We start from the raw sequence: 8,774 nt of genomic DNA on the forward strand, positions 1-8,774 counted from the left end.
TGGTGGCTAGGGAAAGGCAGGAGGCAGAGACATGACAGGCTCCAGGGGCCTGTGTCCTGAGCCATGGTTCCTCTGGAGGCGTGGGTTCAAAGCCCTGTGGACCGTGTGTCACTAAAGACCAAGGGAGCTAGCGGGTGGGCTGCCTACCTTCACCTGAGGGATGTGCTCTTGTCTTTGTCCTACACAACTTCCCTATACCCGGTGAAGGCCTGCGTGGGTAAAGTGCCTCTCCCCTACCTATCACCCCAGCGGTGGGGCCAGGGCTTCATTGGGACAGGTAGCTGTGCGGTGCATGAGACTTTAAAGGTCTGTCTACACTGCCCACTGAGCCTGGGCTGTGACGCAGGTTTGAGCCCAAGCCCCTCTTCCATCCACACACAAATCGGTCTGACACAGCTCAGGAGTGGGGTCCTAGGACCCTACTTGGGGAATGGGGAAGCGGGGGGGGGTCAGAGCCCAAGTCCCACTGTGATGCAGGTCTAAGCCCCGCCATCTTGCAGTATGGCTGCAGGTCAACCCACAGACCTGAGTCAGAAGTACACCATGGACACGTTAACATGGTTGCAACACCTGGGTCCAGTTCAGGCTGTGTGGACGCATAAGCGTGGGCTTGGGAGCACCGAGTGCACGAGCCCGGGTCCCACAGACCTGGGGTTCATGGGCAGTGTAGACACGCCCTGACAGGCTGTATCCTCCCTGCCAGCAGGGGGCAGCCATAGCAAGACAACTTTGGGAGTGGGTTTATAGGACAGCTGGCTGGGATGGCAGGGGGCTGGACTCAAGCCTGTTCCTAAGACACGGGGAGAGTCTCTCTTACCCATTTCCAGTGGGGAGGCAGCAGATTTACTATCCCCCTGTCTGCTCACAGCCGGGTGATTGTCTCCTTGGTGTAAGCATGAAGGCCCAGATCCGACTAGATATTTGCAGTCAATTGGAGTTAGGCACCTCGATAGCTTTCGAGGATCTGGGCCACAATGTCTACCAGGTAGAGGGTAACATGCCTGGGCAGGGGAGCCAACAGGGTGAACTCACGGCTCGTGGAACAAAAGCCCCATTTGAACCCAGGGAAGCAGTCGAGGGGTTCAATTCCACTTCGCTACGGCGGGAGTTCCAGTAAACATGAGTGCGCCACGCGGGGGACCGCTGTCCAACACCACGCTCGGACACGCCAGTGATGGAAAGAGGACTGGGGGCGGCGGGGGCGGGGGGGATGATATCGAAAAGGAGAGCAGAGAAATGGCAATGTCTGTGGGCCATGGTGGTGAGTGAGATGGAAATCGTGTCATGGGTGGCGTCCCTCAGCCGTTTTGAACCATTTGCCGCTGGCGATTCCATTCCAGATGGAGTTCAACCTTGCCGGCCATGCTGGGCGAGACAGCCCACAGACTGCGGCTGTGTGGCCTGTTGCCTCCAGCCGTGCCCAGAACCGCCACGGACGCCGCACTCCCTCCAGCACCGCGGGAGCATTGTCCCCCTGCCCCATCGATGGCAGCAGAATGCTACCGGCTCCATCACCGCAGCAAGGGAGAGGCGAGTCGGTCGCACCGTTCCTTGCTGCGCTAAGGAAGTTGCCGGAGCATTGTCCATTCAGGCAACCGTCAAGGGATGTGCCGTGCAACTAATTTGTCCCTGGATTATGCACTGACCAGAGCCGGGAAAAGCTACTGACGGGATCAGCTCTTGCATTCAAGAAGGCTGATGACAAAGCAACTACCATGGAAATGGCGGAGAAGGATTCTCTGGAATCTAGGGTGAGCCGAGACATTCACCTGCTGAATCGGCGAGGCCCTCGGGAACGTAAGGAATGTCCCCGTGACTGTTGTGCACAAACGATGCACGCTAAGGACTGCTGGGCACACCAGGGGTTTTTGCAGAAAGTTCCAGAAGAAAGGACACGTTGCCCTGCCCTGTCATACAGTCCAACATCCAGCCAAGAAGACACCTCTGAAGATTGACCCTAAAAAAGGATGGAAGTCGGGAATGCATAATATGGAGAAAGACACTGACCCAGACCTGGCGCTGCATGTGTTATCAGAACTGGACTCAGACATGGTGTCCAGATCCCACCGTTGACTGAAGCAGTTCCTACAAGAAAGGAGTTTGATACTAGAGCTGCCATCTCACTGATTCCTGCATCAACTCATCACCAGACTTTGTCACGAGTCCAGTGGATATTCCAGTCGGACTTTCTGTTCCTCCTCCTGTTACACCTCCTAATTTCAACGATCTGCAGGAGGAAACGTTGATACCAGATCTAGCTGATTCCTTACCTCTGACTGGTGCTGTTGTTCAGGGCCCAGCCGCACCACCATCGCCAAGAGAGTGAGAAAACTAGGTGGGCACCGGAATTTACAAATTCTTTAGTTAGTGAGTTGCTTTTCCAGGGCAGAATAATCCCTTGCAATTTTAAAGTCTGCGGTATTCCACCCACAACTATTAGTTAGGTTACATAGTGTTTTATTGGCAAAGAGTCCTGTGGCACCTTATAGACTAACAGACATATTGGAGCTTAAGCTTTTGTGGGTGAATACCCACTTCATTATCCTCCAATACGTCTGTTAGTCTATAAGGTGCCACAGGACTCTTTGCCACTTTTACAGATCCAGACTAACACGGCTACCCTTCTGATAGGGTTTTATGGTAGTCATGTCAACGACAATGTATATATACAGTAAAAGCTGTGTTATCCAGCCCTGTACCAACCGGAAAGCTCTATAAACTGGCATTTCTAATCTTCTTAGAAAGTCCGGTTTATAGTCCAGTTGGCGTGGGACTGGCAGGCTCCCTACCTGGCTCTGTGTGGCTCCCCGGAAGCAGCAACATGACCCTGCTGCTCCTAGGCGGAGAAGCGGCCACGAGGGGTTCGGAGTGCGGGATGGGGTGTGGGGCTGGGGCACGCGTGGGCTCTGGGAAGGAGTTTGGGTGCAGGAGGGGGCTTGGGGCAGGGGGTTGGGGCACAGGAGGGGTTTCAGGGTGCCGGATCGGGCCGGGGCAGGGGCAGTGCGCAGAGCCGCCTAGCCACACCTCCGCCTAGGAGCAGCAGGGACAGATCACCACTTACAGGGAGCTGCCTGAGGTGACTGCCGCCCGGATCCAGCACCCTGAAGCCCATCCTGCACCCCAACCCGCTGTCCCGAGCCCCCTCCTACACCCAAACTCTCTTCCTCTGAGTTAACCAGAATTTTTCACTTACTGGCACCTCCGGTTCCTCCAACATGCCAGATAAAAAAACTTTTATTGTATTTACATGTATATCATGGCAAGTCTTTTAAAATAGGGTGAAGGAATGTGATGTCCTGTCCCGTTAAATGTTTGGCCATTCTGTACTCCCACCGCCCCAGGGCAAAAACACAGCCCAGGTTCACAGTGGGGCATACTTCTCTGGAGTGAAAGTCTTGGGATCCATCATCAGCAAACTGAGAACGAGGTGGCAGGATAACACCATTGCGAAGCAGAGCCCTATGGTCTTCTCAGGTACGTATGCACAGAGATGGTAAAACGAGGTGCAGAGGCTGAAATCTAAGGAAGGGAACGTTTCAGCAACACACGGTTCTTGACGATAAAAGCAACGGGGTGGTAGGCTAATCTCCCACGGGAGGTGGCAAGGCAGCGTTGATGAAGGTACGCCAGTGCAATTGAGAGAAGGTGCTGATCGGTCCGGGACTAGGTGTCTGATCAGCAGTGCCTTCAGCAAGGGGGACTCTCCAAGGTGACGGATGGGAAGTCTTTGGGCATGGGTTGCCCCTCTCTGATCCCTCTGCCACATGCGGGCTGTTTGGAATAACAGCACTGAAGAGCAGGAAGGGAAGTCGGGGGGAAATAATCACCCTGCTTATTAAGAGAGGTGTATTCAAACTACAACTGGAGATGGAGGCTCTCGCTCGTGAGGTTGCACAGAAAACCACACACACACACACACACACAGAGCAGTCCCAGTCAATAAATCACAGCATAGCAGAATTACCTCACCCCATCAGATCCGAGTGGCTGAATACATCCAGAGGCTAGGACACGGTCACCTAGCAACTGCTAACAGCTGGGTACCACTTGTGTGGATAGGACAGCGCCTGTGGGGGCAAGGCAGCAGAGGCTGGGCTGGGCACTACTAATGCTACCTAGGGCCTCTGAGTGGGAATGAGGCAGGCTAGTGCCTTGTGAAATGCCGGGTGTCATGTTAGATGGTCCTTTTCCAGCCCTAGGATCTATGATCACCTCATGCTTTGTAAGACTGGATGGAACATGGCAGTAAATGGTCTGCACAAGGCCCGGGAATGCACTGGAGGAGCTAACAGACCTTTTCCAACTCTATCTGCCATGGATTCACTGGCACTACAATGATCTACCAGTGAGCCCATGAGATGAGACAGACACAGGTGTTCTCCTGGCCCCACACGTCATTTACAACACAGCCGCATACAATTTCACTAGGCCCCAAGCCGGGTCTTGGGATGTATTTTGCAATCTCGAGGGATGTTCGATCGCCTTCGCTAACCCACATAAGGCTAAGCCCTTATTTCAGTCATCGGAGCAAAGCACATGCCTTTGATGATAGCAATACACCAAGGCGGGAAAATCGGCAGAAAGAAAATTCCTGCTGCAACAATCAAAGGCGGATAGCGACACGGCTTCTGTCTAGTGACTACAGTCAATAAGGACCTGTCAGTCCCATTTCCTCTCAATTGTCCCTTTATAGAGCAGGGTAATGAGTCATTGAACTCAACAAGACTTGGGCTATTTAGACTGCAAGGGAAGAGTCGGAGACGCTTTGGTGCTCTGATTCCAGCGGTATAAATGTCTAGCCAGAGAGTGCAGAGATTAATAGGATCAGAGGGCTAGAAAATAAGAAGTATGAAATTGCTGAACTACTAACTGTGGAATGTAACCTATCGCTTAAATCAGCCTCTGTCCCAGAAGACTGGAGGGTAGCTATTCTAACAGTGACTTTTTTAAAGGTGACTTTTTTTTAAAGTGACTTTTTTTTTAAAAGGAGGGATAGGATACAGAAGGACCTAGACAAATTGGAGGATTGGGCCAAAAGAAATCTGATGAGGTTCAATAAGGATAAGTGCAGGGTCCTGCACTTAGGACGGAAGAACCCAATGCACAGCTACAGACTAGGGACCGAATGGCTAGGCAGCAGTTCTGCAGAAAAGGACCTAGGGGTGACAGTGGACGAGAAGCTGGATATGAGTCAGCAGTGTGCCCTTGTTGCCAAGAAGGCCAACGGCATTTTGGGATGTATAAGTAGGGGCATAGCGAGCAGATCGAGGGACGTGATCGTTCCCCTCTATTCGACATTGGTGAGGCCTCATCTGGAGTACTGTGTCCAGTTTTGGGCCCCACACTACAAGAAGGATGTGGATAAATTGGAGAGAGTCCAGTGAAGGGCAACAAAAATGATTAGGGGTCTAGAACACATGACTTATGAGGAGAGGCTGAGGGAGCTGGGATTGTTTAGTCTGCAGAAGAGAAGAATGAGGGGGGATTTGATAGCTGCTTTCAACTACCTGAAAGGGGGTTCCAAAGAGGATGGCTCTAGACTGTTCTCAATGGTAGCAGATGACAGAACGAGGAGTAATGGTCTCAAGTTGCAGTGGGGGAGGTTTAGATTGGATATTAGGAAAAACTTTTTCACTAAGAGGGTGGTGAAACACTGGAATGCGTTACCTAGGGAGGTGGTAGAATCTCCTTCCTTAGAGGTTTTTAAGGTCAGGCTTGACAAAGCCCTGGCTGGGGTGATTTAACTGGGAATTGGTCCTGCTTCGAGCAGGGGGTTGGACTAGATGACCTTCTGGGGTCCCTTCCAACCCTGATATTCTATGATTCTATGATTCTATGATTCTAAAGACGCCAAAGGTGATCCTGGCAATTACAGGCCAGTAAGCTTAACTTCAGTACCAGGCAAATTGGTTAAACCTGTAGTAAAGAACAGAATTATCAGACACTTAGATTAACACGATTAGTTGGGGAAGAGTCAAGACAGCTTTTGTAAAGGGGAATCATTCATCATCAATCTATGAGTCAGCAGTGTGCCCTCGCTGCCAAGAAGGCTAACGGCATATTGGGCTGCATTAGTAGGAGCGTTGCCAGCAGATCGAGGGAAGTGATTATTCCCCTCTATTCGGCACTGGTGAGGCCACATCTGGAGTATTGTGTCCAGTTTTGGGGCCCCCACTACAGAAGGGATGTGGACACATTGGAGAGAGTCCAGCGAAGGGCAACAAAAATGATCGGGGGCTGGGGCACATGACTTAGGAGGAGAGGCTGAGGGAACTGGGCTTATTTGGAGTGCAGAAGAGAAGAGTGAGGGGGGATTTGATAGCAGCCTTCAACTACCTGAAGGGGGTTTCCAAAGAGGATGGAGCTCGGCTGTTCTCAGTGGTGGCAGATGACAGAACAAGGAGAAATGGTCTCAAGTTGCAGTGGGGGAGGTCTAGGTTGGATATTAGGAAACACTATTTCACTGACAAAGCCCTGGCTGGGATGATTTAACTGGGAATTGGTCCTGCTTTGAGCAGGGGGTTGGACTAGATGACCTTCTGGGGTCCCTTCCAACCCTGATATTCTATGATTCTATGATTCTATGACTAGGAGGGTGGTGAAGCACTGGAATGGGTTACCTAGGGAGGTGGTGGAATCTCCTTCCTTAGAGGTTTTTAAGGTCAGGCTTGACAAAGCCCTGGCTCGGATGATTTAATTGGGGATCGGTCCTGCTTTGAGCAGGGGGTTGGACTAGCTGACCTCCTGAGGTCCCTTCCAACCCTCATCTTCTATGATTCTATTAGAGTTCTTTGCGGGGGTCAACGAACATGTGCTAAGGGTGATCCAGTGGATATAGTGTACTTGGACTTTTAGAAAGCCTTTGACAAAGTTCCTGCCCAAAGACCCCTAAGCTGTCCTGGGATAAGAGCAACGGTCCTCTAATGGATCGGTAACTGGTTAATAGATCGGAAACAAAGGGTAGGAATAACTGGTAAGTTTTCACAGTGGAGAGAGGTAAATAGCGGGGGTCCCCCAATGATCTGTGTTGGGAGCAGTGGTGTTTAACATATTCATAAATTATCTGGGAAAAGTGAGTGGCCAGTGAGGTGGCAACATTTGTAGATGATTACTCAAAAATAGTTAAGTCCAAAGCTGACTACAAAGGGATCTCACAAACCTGGGTGACTGGGCAACAAAATGGCAGATGAAATTCAGTGTTGCTAAATGCAAAGGAATGCACATTGGAAAACTTAATCCCAACTATACACACAAAATGATGGGCCCTAAATTAGCTGTTACCACTCAAGGAAGATCTTGGAGTCTGTGCAGCGGCAGTCATAACAGCTAAGAGAAAGTTGAGAACCATTAGGAAAAGGCTAGACAATAAAACAGAGACTATCCTAATGTCACTCTATGAATCCATGGTACGCCCACACCTAGCACACTGCGTGCTGTCCTGGTCACCCCCATCTCAAAAAAGATTGAATTGGAAAAGGTGCAGAGAAGGGCAACAAAAATGATTGAGATGGAACGGTTTCCATATGGGAAGAGATTTCAAAGACTGGGACAGTTCAGGTTAGAAAAGAGATGATTAAGGGTGGATGTGATCGAGGTCCATAAAATCATCAATGGTGCAGAGAAAATGGATAGGGAAGTGGTATTTACCGCTTCACATAACACAAGAACCAGGGGTCACCCAAGGAAATTAACAGGCAGCAGGTTTCAAACAAACAGAAGGAAGTATTTCTTCACACACCACACAGTCAACCTGTGGAACTTGTTGACAGGGGATGATGTGAAGGCAAAAAGTATAACTGGGCTCAAAAAATAATTAGATAAGTTCATGGAGGACAGGTCTATCAATGGCTATTAGCCAAGATGGTCAGGGATGCAACCTCCAACTGACATATGGTGGGGCTGGACGAAAGGGGATGGATCACTCAATAATTGCCCTGTTCTGTTCATTCCCTCCGAAGCACCTGGCACCGGCCACTGTCAGAGGCAAGAGACTGGGCGAGGTGTGCCATTGGTCTGACCCAGTCTGGAGGTTCTTAAGAAAACCAAGCGACTTCTCTGATTTACCCCATCTCAGAAAATACCAGGACACTGGGGTGTTTGATTCCAAGACAACAGACTTCTCAATTGATTAAAAGGGGGAAAGCATGCGTGACTTGGAAGCTGGTGCAGAATGACACCCCGAAGATGAAAGCTCTCTGTTTATCCATGGAGCTGAGGACACAACATGCCTCAATACAAACCTGATGGGATAGCCTCCAGGGAGAGAGGTGAATTAGCTCTCAAAGGTCTGCGCAATCCTTGACCGCCCTGCTGACGTGGTCAAGGGGAACCTGCTGGGTATATATATAAAGCTGACTGCGGCAATGTTCACACTAGAGTGGCACAGTTATGGCAATTTCTGTCACTGCAGTTAATCAACCGCTCTGAGAGCTGGCAGCTCGGTTGACAGAATAATTATTCCATCAACCTAACCGCATCTACACTCACGTTAGGTCAACCTATCTATGGCGCGCAGGGCACGAAGTTTTTCACAACCCCAAGTGATGCAGTTAGGTCAACCTAACTTTTAATTGTTGCTCAGGCCTACACTGTTAACCTGTGGAACTTCCTGCTGCAGGGTGTTACTGAGGCAAATAGCTTAAGACTCAGGACTGGATTAGACATTTATAGGCTCAGGTATGGAAGCTGTTGAATGCAGAGAAAAGAGAGATCTATCAATCCTCATGCCTCACTGTGAAAAGACCCATTAGGAAACCTGCTCCATTTTCCCAGCC

The sequence above is a fragment of the Caretta caretta genome, chromosome 3, assembly GCF_965140235.1.
Source record: "Caretta caretta isolate rCarCar2 chromosome 3, rCarCar1.hap1, whole genome shotgun sequence".
In the NCBI taxonomy this organism is placed as follows: Eukaryota; Metazoa; Chordata; order Testudines; family Cheloniidae; genus Caretta; species Caretta caretta.